Here is a 17,739-nt window from a genome sequence, read left to right on the forward strand (position 1 = left end):
ATTTCCCATTTTATCTTCAGTGTGTCTGGTTTTATGTTAAGGTCTTTGATGCACTTGGACGTGAGTTTCATGCAGGGTGAAAGGTATGGATCTATTTTCAGTCTACATATCGACATCCAGTTAGACAAGCACCATTTGCTGAAGATGCTTTCTTTTTCTCATTGTATATTTCTTGCTTCTTTATAAAAAAAAATCATAGGGGTGTTAATTTAAGTCAGGGTCTTCAATTAGATTCCATTGATCCACTTGTCTGTTTTTATGTCAATCCCATGCTGATTTTACTACTATAGCTCTGCAGCGCTTTTATAGTTGAGGATATTATTATTATTATTATTATTATTATTATTACAAATTTTCACTTCCTCCCCTCTTCCCATTTCCCTCCTCCTCCCCTCATTCCCCCTCCCCCTCCTTCTCCAGTCCAAAGAGCAGTCAGGGGTTCCCTGCCCTGTGGTAAGTTCAAGGACCTCCCCCCTCCATCCAGGTCTAGGAAGGTGAGCATCCAAACAGACTAGGTTCCCACAAAGCAAGTACATGGAATAGAATCAAAACCCACTGCCATTGTCCCTGGCCTCTCAGTCAGCACTCATTGTCAGCCACGTTCAGAGAGTCCAGTTTGATCACAGGCTCCATCAGTCCCAGTCCAGCTGGCCTTGGTGAGTTCCCAATAGATCAGCTCCACTGTCACAGTGGGTGGGCACACCCCTCATGTTCCCGACTTCCTTGCTCATGTTCTCTCTCCTTCTGTTCCTCATTTGGACCTTGGGAGCTCAGTCCAGTGCTCCAGTGTGGGTCTCTGTCTCTATCTCTGTCCATCGCCAGATGAAGGTTCTATTAACTATCCTGTGTTTTCGTTTTTCCATATGAAATTGAGTATTTTCCCTTAAAGATCTGTAAAGAATTGTGTTGGGATTTTGATGTGGACTGGATGGAATTTGTAGATTGCTTTTGGTAGGATAGCCGTTTTTACTACATTCATTTTACTGATCCATGAGTGTGGGAGATCTCTCCACCTTCTACAGATCTAAACAGAGAATGCTCAATTCAGGAATCTCAAATGGCTGAGAAACACTTAAAGAAATGTTCAACAGGCTGGGCGGTGGTGGCACACGCCTTTAATCCCAGCACTTGCAAGGCAGAGACAGGTGGATCTCTATGAGTTCAAGGCCAACCTGGTCTACAAGAGCTAGTTCCAAGACAGGAACCAAAAAGCTACGGAGAAACCCTGTCTCGAAAATCAAAAAAAAAAAAAAAAGAGAAATGTTCAACATCCTTAGCCATCAGGGAAACACAAATCAAAACTACTTTGAGATCTTATCTTGCACTTATCAGAATTGTTAAGATCAATAACACAAGTTACAACTCCTGTTGGAGAGGATGTGGAGCAAGGAGAACACTCCTCCATTGCTAGTTGAAGTGCTAACCCATACAGCCACTATGGAAATCAATATGGTGGTTCCTCAGAAAATTGGGAATCGATCTACCTCAATATCTGGCTATATCACTCTTGAGCATATACCCAAAAGATGTCCCACCCAACCACAAAGACACTGCTCAGCTATGCTCAGAGCAGCTTTATTCATAATAGCCAGAAACTGGAAACAACCTAGATGCCTCTCAAAGAATGGATAAAGAAAATGTGGTACCTTTACACAGTGGATTATTACTCATTGTTAGAAAAAAATGACACCATAAAATTTGCAGGCAAATGAATGGACCTAGAAAATATCATCCTGGGTGAGGCAACCCAGATCCAGAAAGATAAATATAATATGAACTCACTTATACATGGATATTAGCTGTTAGTTAAAGGATAATCATGCTACAAACCACAGACCCAGAGAGACTGGATAAAAAGGAGAGGTATAGGGAGGGCACATGGATCTCCCTTGGAAATGGTAATAGAATGAATTTTATAGATGAACTGGTGAAGTGGAAGATCAGGTAGGGGAGAAAGGGATGAAGGGAGAGAGTATGGGGAGAAGTGACTGAAATAGGTGGACATTTAGTAAATGATATGGAAACGTAATGCAGTGGAAATTTCCTAGAACCTACGAGGGCAGCTCTAGCAAGGACTTCTAGCAATGGAGGATATGGAGCCTAAACCGGCCATCTTCTATAACCAGGCTAGGTTCATACTGGTGGGACTGGGACACCAACTCAGCCACAAAACCTGTGACCCACAACCTGTCCTGCCTGCAAGATGAGCTGGGGTAATGATGGCTAAGAGCTTGTGGGAGTGTCCAACCAATGACCTATCTAAGGGAGCCCATGCCTGAAACTGCCTGGATGACCGGGATCTGGAAGCTGGATGTCTCAGAGAACTAAGGTAGAGCCAAGCGCAACTGACAAAAACAAAACAAAAGAGCAGAAGAAAACCAAATAAATAAATAAATAAATAGTCAATGAAATGATTCCTAATGATATTTTGCTATACTCATAAATTGGATCCTAGCCCAATCATCACCAGAGAGGCTTCCTTCAGCAACTAATGGGAACAAAGACACCCACAACCAAACATTAGACAGAGCTCTGGAACCCTACAGAAGAGGGGCTCAGGATGATAAGACCCAGAGGGGTCGAGGTCACTGGGAGAACATGGCCCATAGAGTCAACTAAGCAGGGCTCATAAGGGCTCACAGAGACTGAACTGGCAACCACGGAGCTCTCGTGGATCTGTGCTAGGGTCTCTGAATACATGCTATGATTATTTAGCTTGAGGTTTTTGTGGGATTCATAAAAGTGGTGTAGGGGGGTATCTATGACTTTTTCCTGCTATTATGACCCTTTTCCTTCTACTGGGTTGCCTTGTCCAGTCTTGATATGAGGGTTTGTGCCTAGTCTTATTGTATCTTATTATGATGTGTTCTGTTGATATCACTGGGAGGCCTGTTCTTTTCTGAAGGGAAATGGAGGAGCAGTGGATCTGGAGGAGAGGGCAGTGGGGGCTGTGAGGATTAGAGGCAGGGAAGGCTGCCATTGGGATAAATTGTATGAGAGAAAGATAAAGATAAAGGAAAAAAATAAATGTAACCATAATTGAATCTGTTGAATTATGTATTTTTTTCTTTATCAACACACTTTCAACAGTTGATTTCAATGAATTCCTAGGATCTTAGGTAAGAGAGAAGTGAAAATTACATGATATCACTATGTCTTCATAAAAATGGCTAATTTTTTTAAAAAGACTGACCATAGCAAACATTTTGAATGTTGTAGAAGCTAAAACTCTCATAACCTGCTTGTGGCAAACATGTGCAGGGGTGGTGAATCTCTCTCTCTCTCTCTCTCTCTCTCTCTCTCTCTCTCTCTCTCTCTCTCTGTGTGTGTGTGTGTGTGTGTGTGTGTGTGTGTGTGTGTTGTGTGGTATATGTGTGTGTTTGTACAGTGAGTATATATTTTAACGAAACTTCCAGGAATGCATATTTCTGAGAAATACTTGAATCACTTGAAATTGCTTACTGTATCAATTAAATTTGACATAGTATTTAGCACATATTATAAGAGAAATCAACAGCAATTGTTTCTTTATCCTAGCCTTTCTGGACTAACATGGTTGCCATGGTTACTCTGCTATGGGATTTGGTGCAGAATGAGCATCCATTCCTGCTTCTTGCGAGCATTGCTTATTACATATTATAGTTGTCCAGTGCCTTTTTAAATTCTGTTAAGCTTTCCTTTCTTTGCTATTTGACTATAGAGTATAAATTTCCTTTCTGCCTAATTTATTTGAGTATAATTAAGCTTATATTTATATCAGTATGACTCAGAGAATGACATTTTATGCAAAAGCTCACCTATAAAAATATACACTGTTACAAATAGTGCTGGCATAACTGGATATTAACATGTAGAAGAATGAAAATAGATTCACATCTATCACCATGCACAAAACTCATATCCAAATGGATCAAAGATCTCAACATAAAACCAATCACACTGAACCTCATAAAGAGAAAATGGGAAGCACACTTGAATGTATTGGCATAGGAGACTACTTTCTAAACATAACCCAGTAGCACAGACATTGAGAGAAACAATTAATAAATGGGACCTCCTGAAACTGAAAAGCTTCTATAAAGCAAAGGACACAGTCAACTAGACAAAAGAACAGCCTACAGAATGGGAAAAGACCCCACATCAGACAGAGGTCTGATCTCCAAAATATACAAAGAACTCAAGAAATTGGTCGTCAAAAGAACAAATAATCAAATAAAAAATGGAGTACAGACCTAAACAGAGAACTCTCAACAGAGGAATCTAAAACGGCTCAAAGATACTTAAGGAAATACTCAACATCTTTAGTCATCAGAGAAATGCAAATCAAACAACTCTGAGATTCCACCTATAAGAATGGCCAAGATCAAAAACACTGATGACAAGGCTGGAAAGGATGTGGGGAAAAGGGAACACTTCTGCATTGCTGGTGGGAGTGCAAACTGGTACAGCCCCTTTGGATATGGCAATTTCTCAGAAAATTAGTAAACAACCTACCTCAAAACCCAGCAATACCACTTTTGGGTATATATCCAAAGGATGCTCAATCATGCCACAAGGACATGTGCTCAACTATATTTATAGCAGCATTTTTTTTCATAGCCAGAACCTGGAAACCACCTAAAATGCCCCTTGACCGAAGAATGAAAAAGGAAAATGTGGTACATTCACACAATAGAGTACTACACAGCAGAAAAAATAACAACAGCTTGAAATTTGCGGGCAAATGGATGGAGCTAGAAAACATTATATTGAGTGAGGTAACACAGACCCAGAAAGACAAATATCATATGTACTCACTCCTAAGTGGCTTTTAGACATAAAGCAAAGAAAACCAGCCTACAAATCACAATCTTAGAGAACCTACACAACAATGAGGACCATAAGAGAGACATACATAGATCTAATCTACATGGGAAGTAGAAAAAGACAAGATCTTCTGAGTAAACTGGGAGCCTGGAGACCATGGGAGGGGAGGGTGTGGAAAAAAAGATGTAGTTCAATAAAAACAAAACAAAACAAATATATGTTGTTCAGTGCCAAACAGCTCTGAAAACATATATACAAGTAACATTATATGTGCTCATCAGGTTATATTTGGGAATATTTATGCGTATACAAATACATATATGCACACAATAACATTTGGTTGAAAAAAAAGAAAGGAGAAAGAAGAAAGGTTGGAATTCAAATATAGTCTTAAAAATAAACAAAATGGCCGGGCAGTGGTGGCGCACGCCTTTAATCCCAGCACTTGGGAGGCAGAGGCAGGCGTATCTCTGTGAGTTCGAGGCCAGCCTGGTCTACAAGAGCTAATGCCAGGACAGGCTCCAAAGCTACAGAGAAACCCTGTCTCGAAAAAAACCTAAAAAAAAATAAATAAACAAAATGCATAATGTTCTCCGAGAGCTAGTTCCAAGACAGGCTCCAAAGCTACAAAGAATCCGTCTCTAAAAACCAAAATAAGTAAATTGATTAATTTAAAAAATGCATAATGTAAATAGGAATTTGTGTGTGTGGTTCGTATATGTGTGTAATCACAAATGTTTTCCCCAAACTGGTTAGTGAACACTGCATTCAGAGTAGCCTTGAGATCCATTTGATACCTACTTAGAATTTCCTATCAGTCTGAGCTTGATCATTTGCCCACCTGTAGAAAGGAAACAAAGATGGCTGTCTCAGAGTATCCCTTTGAGGACTTTAATAAAAATTCTACAAATAAAAAATTGTCTGTGTCTTATAGTAGCGCCTAGAAAATATGAATTTCTCCCTCCTATTCTGCCTCCTTCACTCTCTGACATTAACATGATATTCTCCTACAGAAAGAATACATGACCAGGTAACAGCAATCAGGGAGAAGTCCATATCTCCACTATGCATTTGCAGTGTCATGTCTAGGTGTAGTGAGCTATGGGATGATCTGAGGAAGAGGACAAAAGTTATTACACAACTTCTAATTGTACAAGTCTGTACAGGCAAGATACTACCATTCCTGGTATTTAATGTGCTTTCTCATCCTATTTTGGTCTGTGTTCCAAGTGATTTATTTCTCCTTATACTTTGAGAAAAAAAATAACAGTAAAAAGCAAGCAGGATCAATGGGTTGACAATATAATTACTTTTTGGAAATGTCACTTGAGATAATTACTGAATAGCAAGATGAAGCCAGGAAGGAATAAACCATTTTGTCAGTGTCCCTCCAGCGTGAGGGCTATGAATCATAGGACAAGCTTGGTGGTTGAAACCTGATGGACAAACATGCAGATCTGTGGGGAGTCCTGTTCAAATCCCCCCTTTTCTGTGAAGGTGATTGGAAAGTGTATACAAGGATCAACAGATGGGGTACTTTCTCCAGAGCACAGTCTTAAGAACACAGGGTCGAGGGTGTGGGGCAGCAAGCCTTGGTGAGAGGAAGAAGTGGGCTGCTTTGGGAGCTGACTTATAAGTATGATGTTATCCACTTTTCTAACAGCACTTGCATGCATCACATGGGCTCACTCTGTTTTCCAGGGGCTCTATTTGGCTCAGAGCCGCCGTTGCTAGGCAACAGCCTGCCTCTGAGCTCAGAGCATGATTCAGGGAAATTGGTATAAGCCTCTGCTTCCTGGACACTGAATATCAGAGAGTGGGTGGGGAGGATGTGTGGGAGGTCTTCAAAGGAAGCTATTTTGATGTGTTGGTGGAGGTCTTCCCAGATGGGGCCATGTCTTGTAGTATGGACATATCAATGGACACTATGGTGGAAAACAAGTAGGAAAGCAGATGACCAATAAACCAAATGTGTGGCACCAATGACGAGTGAAATGTGTTTAATACATACATGCCATTTAGGAAAGAAGACTGGCAGTGCCCCCACTCTCCACTGTTCCATGTATTATTCACAGAATATTATCTGCTTTCTTTTTCAAAAATTAGGGCCAAGCTATTTAAGAAAGACAATCATCCAAATCATCTGTGTAGGAAGTCTCAGGTGGGGACTCAACAAATAATCCTGGCAGGAAGACAGAGAAACAACTTCATGCTATCAGCCAGAATTTCTTAAAAGTTTCCACTCAGGCTTTTCCTCTGCTGCCGCCAAGGTGCTCGGTCCTTCCGAGGAAGCTAAGGCCGCATTGGGGTGAGGCCTAGCACCGTGCGGGCAGTCCGCAACATGGCCTCAGTCCTTGAGCTCTCCTGCATCTACTCCGCCCTCATCCTCCACCACGACGACAGTGACGACGACAACGAGGTGACGGACACGGAGGATAAGATCAATGCCCTCATTAAAGCAGCTGGGGTCAATGTTGAACCTTTCTGGCCTGGCTTGTTTGCAAAGGCCCTGGCCAATGTCAATATTGGGAGCCTCATCGGCAATGTAGGGGCTGGTGGGTCTGCTCCAGCAGCTGGAGCTGCACCAGCAGGCGGTCCTGCCCCCTCTACCACTGCTGCCCCAGCTGAGGGGAAGAAAGTGGAAGCAAAAAAGGAAGAACCCGAGGAGTCTGATGACGACATAGGCTTTGGTCTTTTTTTTTTTTTTTTTTTTGGTTTTTCGAGACAGGGTTTCTCTGTAGCTTTGGAGCCTGTCCTGGAACTCGCTCTGTAGACCAGGCTGGTCTCGAACTCACAGAGATCCACCTGCCTCTGCCTCCCGAGTGCTGGGATTAAAGGCGTGCGCCACCATCGCCCGGCGCTTTGGTCTTTTTGACTAGGCGTTTTGATACCATGGCTAATAAAAAGATAAATCTGTAAAAAAAAAAATCCAATCAGTGGCACCAGTCTTCAGTATCTACCATATTTGGGATCTCTAAGCCCAAACACAAGAGATCCAGAGTCTCTCCAATGGGGAGAAGAAACTGTTTGAGCTCTTGCTGATGGCCATGTCAGAGGAGCAGCAGGTGGCAATTGACTTCAGGGGACTGGCCCACCAGCATGCAAGACACTGATGGGTGAATCTTGGATAGGAAAGGCCCCAACAGTTTCAGTCCCAGAAGGTCTTTTGCTGTTGTCATTTTTCTCTAGTATCTGTCATAGGGTGAATGAGTGTGGGGAAATTCCCACTGCCTTTAATGTAGTATGATTATCTTGAGGAACTATCCTCTTCTAGTGGGCATTTTTACCTGTGGATTATTATGAAGATGATTTCCTCTTAATCTGTACTGTTTAAAGTGTTTTCCCCCACCTGTGATAAAACAGGAGCCACAGAGGATAGAAAAATAGAAGAAGGAAATGTCACACTGCTAGTTTGTTTCTCTCGAGGAGCCATACAGACTGTGGTTTAGATTAATGATTATAAAAGAAAAGATTGAGTCCCAGAAGTTCAGCTCATCTTAACGTTGGGAGATGTCTTCACAGGTTTCAGTGTGCATCGAAGCTGAAACAAAGCTTTAAAATCTGACTTAAGGCTAGATTAGTATGTCTTTGCTGATAGCTTTGAGGTGAAAAACCTTGGGAAACAATCTAAAGTTTAGAAAGACACATAGTTGAGTGAGGGACTCATTAAGGTCAAGGACCAAGAATAAAGCAGCCTAATTATTATAGGTTTTCCTACTAGGATCAGTTGATGATCCATGATGATGATTACTTGAACGCATTTCTCCCCTCAACTTTCCGATATAAAGAACGGTTGACAAATGGTTATGCACCTGGAGGACTTAGAAATGAACGATTGTTTTTCGTATATAAAAGTTTAGATTTCTAATTCTTCTAAGATTTCTTATAAGATTGCCTTTTGAGATAAATAATAAAATGATTGGTCCTTTCTCTGTGACTACAAAATGCAGCCTGCCAGTAAGAGAAAAATACTTTGCTTGCTTACATTTTGTTAGTCTATAATAAGTTGTTTGGATATAAATAGATGTGGGTTCTTTGGATAATTTGGTTTTCATCTATAGTATGTAGAGTGTTCAATTATATAAGGGAAATGAGAAACATGGTTTTTTATCTGTATTCATTATAATCACTCACATGGAAAGTAAAATGTAACCACACTGTAATTTTATATTGCTTGAAAGATTTTGCTGGAATATATAAGATGTAAGGGAAAAATACAGTTAGTTAGAAGAAAAACATCAGGGTAGAAAAACAGGACAGAAAAGGAATAGGGTAGAAGAAGCAAAAGTAAGAATAATACAATGAAGAACTAAGCTTTGGCCCTCAGAAAACTCCTCGTGTATCTGTCTATCCAGAAGCTCACCTGCTCTGTAGCTCCTTTCTAGTTTCTCTGACCTGCTGAAGGCTTGCCATTCAGCAGCACCCTAGGTGAGATCCTGGCATTTTGGAGGTGTGTGTGTGGATGTGTGTTTCCCTTTTTCACTGGCCCCAGAGAGTTAAGGTCAGCCTCCCCTTGCTGACCCCAGAGAATTAGGTTTTACTTGCTCAGATAGAAGGTCAAGTTGAGTGATTAGTCTGTCAACTGTGTGGATCCCCCTTAACCCCTGAGCTGCTAGAGGCTGGTCCTCATGGCAGCGGATAAGCTCTGTATTGTTTTACATACTGTCAGTCCTAATCGGCACTTCCATCAACAGTGTGGAAGGGCTTTATTTTCACCATAGCCTTGCAAACATTTACTATATATTATTCTTGATATTGCCATAATAACAGATGTGAAACACTATATTACTTTGATTTTGATTAACATTTTCTTGGTTTCTAGTGATGATGAATAATTTTTCATGTGTTTGCAGGTCAACTCTATATCTTTTTTGAGAAAAGATCTCTTACGTTTCTTTGCTTACCTATTTTAAAATCAAATGCTTTGGCTTTGGTTATTTTTGTATGATGTGAATTATACATATATAATATTAACCATCTATCAATGGTATATATAATATATATTATCAAATATAGAACTTGCAAGTATACTTTCATTTTAAGAGTTCGTTTTTTATTTTATTGGTTGTTTTTGGTGTGCATATTTTTCACTGGTATAGTCCTACTTGGTTTTGCCAGTGTTTTAAATGATCATGTATTAATTATTTAAATTTTAAGTTTTAAATGACCAGGCATTAAGTTGAAGTCTTCTTTGTGTTTTGTGTTTCTGTTTTGTGATACCTTCTTCATGCTAAGCAAGCAATCTACCACTAAAGTATATCCCCTAGCACTTAAGTCTTTAATCTATTTTGAGAGATTAAGAGGGCAATTTAAGAATCAAATTTTATTATTTTGTATGTATCCATTTTTCTCAGCAACATTTAGTGAGGGGCAATTTATTCTCAATTGTGTTCTTGGCAGCCTTGTCTACAATCAGTCTAACATCATTGGCCACCAGGAAAAGGCAGATCAAAACCACTTTTAGGTTCTATGCCACATTGGCTATCATCAAGAAATCAAATAACATAAAACGATGGTAAGGATGTGGAGAAAAGGGAACCCTTATCCATCGTTGGTGGGAGTATAAACAGTTGCAGTCACTGGAGTGGTCTGAATGAGAATGGTCTCTACAGATTCTTATGTTTGAATACTTGGTTCCCAGTTGTTGGAACTGACTATGAAGGATTTGGAAGTGAACCTTTATTGGAGAGGTGTGTCACCACTGTGAGTGGGCTTGAGCTTTCAAAAGACTCAATGTCATTCCTGGTGTGCTCGCCACTTCCTCTTGGAGGGTCTAAATGTGAGCTTTCAGCTCCAGCTCCAGCACTATACCTCCCTGCATGCCTACTGCCATGCTCCCATGCCAGGGTGGTGATGGACTCCTATCCCTTTGAAATTGTATGACCTAATTAAAGCTTCCTTCTATAAGTTGCCTTGATCATGATCTTTTATCACAGCAGTAGAAAAGTAATGCAGCCAGTATGAAAAGCAGTATGAGGATTGCTCAGAAAAGATAGACATGGAACTACTGTATGACTCAGTTATACCCCTCCTTGACATAAGTTCTAAGGGCTTTGCATTCTACTACAGAGATAATTGTTCAAACACATTCACTGGCACTCTATTTATACAGCTATGAAATGGAATCTGCCTATATATGTCCATAAAATAATAAATGGTCAAGAAAAATATGATACATATACACAATGGAATTTTATTAAGTGGCTAAAAGTAAATTGTAGGTAATTGTACAGAATTTTTTTTAAAAAAAAACTATACTGGGTATGGAAACATAGGCCCCAAAAGATCAATACTGCATCTTCTTTCTCATGTGTGGATCCTAGCTTTAAAACTTTAGATTTGTGCGCTTAACTTGGAAATCCTTTAGAATCCAGGAAAGAGGAAAAGGGCCATTGGGGTGGGTATGATTTGAGGGGTGGAGGAAGGATATCAGAATATAAGTTATATGAAAACAGGGGAAGAAAATGGGGTGAATAGGTTTAAGCAGGGGTATGGCTGAAGGGAAAGGGCATTAACCAACAAGAACAGGATATGAAAAGCCATGTGGAAACCTACTACTTTATAAGCTAACTGAAAAAAATGTTAAAAATAAGACAAAAGGGAGATCTAAAAGCCGTGGGTTATTAAACAAAAATTCTGCTGCCAAGTGTGGGATACCTCTTTATGAGTTGTTGCCCAGGGAGGCTGCAGAGGCCAAACTCTTGGTTGCCACCAGAAATAGACAATAGAACCCAGTTGCTGAAAATGGTGCATACTTTGCTTACAAGACGGAGAGAAAGCAGCTAGCACTGAGCTGTAAGCGTCCTTCCTATTCGCTGGCTTTCGTTATGATGTGAGGCACTGCACAGGCTGCTAGGGGAGAAAACATATCAGCCCTCTCACCTACCTGTGAACCTTCAGAGCTACAATACCATCGTGCTAGGCAACATGAGCACACTGGTCTAACAGTAGCACATCTGGAATGACGGTGTGAGGCCAGCTCAACAGGAGAGCTTTCAAGCCTGGTGCTGTAAATCTGGTCAAAACCCCATAGCAGGGGAAGCCATAGGCCCTCGGGTGGAACTTATTACTGTTCTTTGGCTAAATTGCCATGGTGTCAAACTGCCTTCTAAACATCTATATTTATATCCCTAGATAAATCCTACCTTCAGCCTTTATCAAAGGAGCTTCTCTTCACAGTGAACCGTGGGAAATACAAACAATCCAGTTTCTGTAAATAACATTAAGTTTGTTTTTCCAGAATATATCATTTTATATTCAAAGACTCCCACCATTCCCCTTCTCAGCTTGACCCCAGGAAGTCACTGATCTATAATTACATTTATAGAATTCTATATAAAGGAAAACACAGAGGCTGAGGCTTTTCAATGAGAAACACATTTTATAAAAGTTTATAGATCTGTAATATTTGAAGTTACATACATATATACAATTTACGGGATTATACTCACTTCCTGTTATCCTGTACCATCCCCTTTCCTTTCCCTCTGAACTTATTTCCAACTGGTCATTTAGGGGTTGTGAGAAAAGGACACTCCATCCCTCAGCAACTATGAACAGTAATGAGCTCCTCAGGAAGTGGGAGGGTCTTGCGGACGCTTCCTCTGCTTATGACAGAATATTGAAGGGCTCAGCCTTGTACAGCTATCTACCAATCAATTGCTGCTATGTATTTCTGATTGCAATGGTGGTGCCATAATTTGGATGGCAGTATTTCATAACACTTTTCCGAATCTTCTGGATCTTACATTTTTTTTCTGCTTCTCCCATGGTGTTCTCTGGATTCTTGGGCATATACGATATAGATGTCCCATTTAGAGGTAAATGCTTAGCAGTCATGATTTTTTAACTGGCCTGTTTTCTTTTATTCACCCTGTGGAATTTTAGACATCTATATAGTTGCATGTATCAGTTGTTCATTCTTTTTATGGCAGCTTGTTTTCCAGTAAGTTCATAAACCGTTGTCTCTCTGTATCTGAGGGAGATTGAATCTGGAGCTGTTGTTGATGGTAAAATATGCGGTTGCGCATATGCCTCATAAAAATAGTATACTATTTGCATATAACATGTTGAAATTCTTCCGTATACTTTAAATCATCTCCAGATTACTTATTATATCTGTCGTACTGTCAATGCTATGATAATAATTGTTATATTATGTTGTCTAGTGACTAGTGACAAGAAAGGCAGTACGTGCTCAGCACAGATGGTATGTTTATAAAAATAGTTTTCTTCCACAGTTTGTTGAATTCACAGATGTGGAACCTGAACATATGGAGTGTCAACTCAACTACAATTTATTCTACCCATCCATCTGTTGAGGAAATTTTGCCTTATTTTCAATTTATGGTTCTTGTAAATAAAGCTGCTATGAACATTTGGCTATATATCTTTCTACGGACACATGCTTTATTCGTGTGTAGTAAATACTTAGGAGTGTAAAAGCATGGTTATATGTAGCTAAAATATAGATATTATAAGAAATCACCCAAATGTTTTCCTAAGTGACTATAAATGTTCATTACCCATTGGCAGCACATGGGAGTTCTGTCTTCTACAGCCTTGCCCACATTTGTTTTGGTCACTCTTTTCACTTGTGACCATCCTCAGGAGAGGACAGAAGGGGTTTCTCTATATTTTCATTCACATTTTTCTGATGACTATGTATAACATCTATTCATGTGTTTGTCTGGCATTTGTATACCTTTTTTTACATAGCATATTTTCAACATTTTTACCCAGTTACTTATTGGAGTGTTGCTTCTCATTGACTTTTTTTTTTGGTATTTCGAGACAGGGTTTCTCTGTGGTTTTGGAGCCTGTCCTGGAACTAGCTCTGTAGACCAGGCTGGTCTCGAACTCACAGAGATCCACCTGCCTCTGCCTCCCGAGTGCTGGGATTAAAGGCGTGCGCCACCACCGCCCGGCTCTCATTGACTTTTATAATGGTAAAAACACTAAAGATTTATCAGCTGAACACTTTGTAGACATAGAGTGTAATAGTGTTTACTCTAGACACCCTATGCAGCAATATATTTTCAGAAATTTAGCATCTTATAAAATTAACTTTTTACACACAAAACAATTTCCCTTTTACCCTTCTCCCCTAACTTTATGATAGCCCCCATTCCACTTTTTCTTTCTACATATTTGAACACCCTATGTAGGTCACATATGTGGGATAATGTAATCTTTCGTAACATGATTATTTCATATATTATTCCCAGTTTTCATCCATATATAATATATGATAGGATTTATTATTAAAGGTTTAATAACTTATTAGTATATGTATACAAGTTAATCATTTAAAGATTATTGGACTATTCTGCACTGTATTCATTATATAAAGCTCAAGCCACCACATAAATACATAAACATATAAATGCAACCTATTGAGTCTGTTCATTTTTGTTTTATGTATGTCTTTTTAGGGCTGGCCATGTGGCATTGGAAGACTAACTATGGGGCTCATCCTTGGGGAAGACTAATTCTTCTCTCAGCAGTTGTTGTCAATAGCTCTTAGTCTAGAGATAGTAGTAGATCTATGAGATTTCCCCTATTCATGTTGGGCTATGAATTGGTATTGTCATTTTGTAAGTCTTGTTTAAGGGGATATATTGTTTAGATATTATGTGTGTGATGTCTCTGACCTGTATAGAATATACAACCTTTCAGCAGATGTCTTGGTCCTCTCTAGCTCTTAAAATCTTTATTTCCTTAATCCTCAGTGATGGAGGAAGGTCATTGGCTAATAAAGGAACTGCCTTGTCCCATTTTATTGGTTAGAACATAGGTGGGAGGAGTAAACAGAACAGAACGCTGGGAGGAAGAGGAAGTGAGCTCAGACTCCACAGCTCTCCTCTCAGGAGCAGACACCTCAGAGAGACACCATGCTCCCCGCTCCCGGGAAGATGCACGTGATGAAGCAAGCCGCCAGGTCAGACATGCTGAATCTTTCCTGGTGCTCACAGTTTATTAGAGATGGGTTGATCGGGATATCAGAATTAGCCAGTAAGGGCTAGAGCTAAAGGGCCAAGCAGTGATTAAAAGAATACAGTGTCCGTGTAATTATTTTGGGGCATAAGCTAGCTGAGCAGGCGGCTGGGGTGTTGGGGACGCAGCCCCGCCGCTCTTATTACTGCACCTCAGGTATAGGATTATAGTACAGATGTATCAATTAGAGCTGGGCATGCCATGGTCAGTTGTTGTAGTGATTTGCATAAAATGGCCCCCATAGTCTCATAAGGAGTGACTATTAGGAGGTATGGCCTTGTCGGAGTAGGTGTGGCATTGCTGGAGGAAATGTGTTAATGGGCATGAGTTTTGAGGTCTCAGATGCTCAAGTCTAGCCAGTGTATCTCTGTCTCTTCCTGATACCTGCAAATCCAAATGTAGAACTCTTAGCTACCTCTCTAGCACCCTGTCTGCCTGCATGTAGCCATGCTTCCTACCAACATGACAATGAACTATACCCTTGAACTATAAGCCAGACACAGTTAAATACCTTTCCATATTAGAGTAGCCATGGTCATGGTGTTTCTTCATAGCAATAGAAACCCTAACTAAGAAAGTTGTTTCCCACATTTAGACCAGTTGTAACTTTCTGTAATGGTTTCCTACTGTTCAAAAGAGGAGCTTCATTGATGAGAATCTTCTCTGTGGGTGTGTTCTAGAACGCAGTTAGGAATTATTCTGGTCTAGTAAAGTTGTAGTAGGTTTCCCTCTAAGATCCATAAGCTCATTAGCTCCAAGTTGGTGGCTAGGTTCCAGAACCAGACATGATTTCCCTCTGATTGAATATTCCTTAAGTCTGATTAGAGAACTGTTGGTTGCCACCAAAATTTAAGTGTCACTATTGTACTTTTGGGAACATCTTGCCCTGCTTGTCATTGGTGATCGTAGGCATCACACCAGCTGGGTAAGACTATTGCTTGCTTTTTTCTCCCTTGTCAGCTTGCATAGATCCTTCTGGCACTATGAAAGCTAGGTGTACAGGAGGAGGTTTTTGGGTCAAATCCAGTTTGGATCCTCTGAGTCCTGTGTCTAAATTGTGTGATGTCTTCAGCAATAGGGATTAACGTCAAATTCTGGGAGGTGGCCCAAGCCAGTGACCTCCACAGGAGCAGATATGAGGGAGTGACTTCTGAGGGAGCAGGCCTGAGACAGCTACCTGTGCAGGACCAGGCTTAGACAAGAGAGCTCCGTGGAGGCAGGCCCAAGCCAGGGACATCTGCAGGAGCAGGCCTGAGACAGCTACCTGTGCAGGACCAGGATTAGACAAGAGAGCTCCGTGGAGGCAGGCCCAAACCAGGGACATCTGCAGGAGCAGGCCTGAGACAGCTACCTGTGCAGGACCAGGCTTAGACAAGAGAGCTCCGTGGAGGCAGGCCCAAGCCAGGGACATCTGCAGGAGCAGGCCTGAGACAGCTACCTGTGCAGGACCAGGCTTAGACAAGAGAGCTCCGTGGAGGCAGGCCCAAGCCAGGGACATCTGCAGGAGCAGGCCTGAGACAGCTACCTGTGCAGGACCAGGTTTAGACAAGAGAGCTCCGTGGAGGCAGGCCCAAGCCAGGGACATCTGCAGGAGTAGGCCTGAGCCAGCTACCTGTGCAGGACCAGGCTTAGACAAGAGAGCTCCGTGGAGGCAGGCCCAAGCCAGGGACATCAGCAGGAGCAGGCCTGAGCCAGCTACCTGTGCAGGACCAGGCTTAGACAAGAGAGCTCCGTGGAGGCAGGCCCAAGCCAGGGACATCTGCAGGAGCAGGCCTGAGACAGCTACCTGTGCAGGACCAGGCTTAGACAAGAGAGCTCCGTGGAAGCAGGCCCAAACCAGGGACATCTGCAGGAGCAGGCTTGAGCCAGCAACCTCCACAGAAGCAGGTAGAAGGGAGTGTCCTCTAAGTAAGCAGGTCTGTGACAGCAACCTCTGTGGGCCCAGGCCCAGGCCAGAGATCTCTGGGGGAGCAAGCCTGAGCCAATGACCTCAGCAGGACCAACCAGGTCCAGGCCAGAGACCTCCAAGGAAGCAAGCCTGAACCAGGGACATCCATGGGAGCAGGCCCAAGCCAGCAACCTCCACAGGAGCAGGTATGAGGGAGGGACCTCCAAGGGAGCAGGCCTGAGCCAGCGACCTCTGCTGGACCAGGCCCGAGCAAGCAATGTCTGTGGGAGCTGTTAAACCCTCACTGGAGACCAGACCAGTGCTTCACTTCCCATTTCTCTAATCTTCAACTTGAGCATCAGAGCTGTGAGCAAAATAACTTTTTTTTGTCCATAAAATCGGCCTACCTGAGGTATTTATGTCAGTATAGTAACAAAACAGACTATTGCAGGAATGTACCAAAGATTTACATTTCCAAGTCACAAGATAGGTGTATGTTGAACTCAGTGCCAGGTGGTTTTTCACAGATTCTCTAAGAAGAATGCAGAGGAAAGGTGAACAATACACGGAAAATCTATAAAAAGCATTTAACTAAGTGAGTATGGTTAGGTTTCAGTGTGGAGCCCCAGACCTGTGCTGTCTTTTAGAACCCTAACACTTCTATTTCCTGTTCCTCTGCAGTCATTCATTAAGCAGAAACTCCATGTCACTCCAGAACACCAAATGATTAGTGATTAATCTGACTAATCCTTTGAGGGCTAAAAAAGACTAAACATTTCTAAAACTACCATTCTGACTCATGGAAAGTCAAATAAAACAAATCTATGCTTTTTGAAAATGAAAATAAAACCTACACAAGGGTTGCCTCATGGTTCCCTTGATAATGAGGCATCATCAAAAGGAGCAGTATAGCTTGTGCAATAGGATGAAGGTGCTGTGAGTAAAGTCCCCCAGGTTCACAAAGTAGAACAGCAGCATCTATCTACTTAAGAGAGATCTTGTTTTGATTACCAGGACCCAGGTGGAAATCCTCGCTTAATATGGGTGGA

At 41.4% G+C, this 17,739-nt stretch overlaps 1 pseudogene; it reads left to right on the forward strand.

Moving 5' to 3' along the window:
- The first annotated feature begins 7,140 nt into the window (after positions 1-7,140).
- LOC142841555 (large ribosomal subunit protein P1 pseudogene) lies at positions 7,141-7,919 on the forward strand (annotated as a pseudogene).
- The last annotated feature ends 9,820 nt before the right edge of the window (positions 7,920-17,739 follow it).

Source organism: Microtus pennsylvanicus, chromosome X (assembly GCF_037038515.1).
Source record: "Microtus pennsylvanicus isolate mMicPen1 chromosome X, mMicPen1.hap1, whole genome shotgun sequence".
NCBI classification, from domain to species: domain Eukaryota; kingdom Metazoa; phylum Chordata; class Mammalia; order Rodentia; family Cricetidae; genus Microtus; species Microtus pennsylvanicus.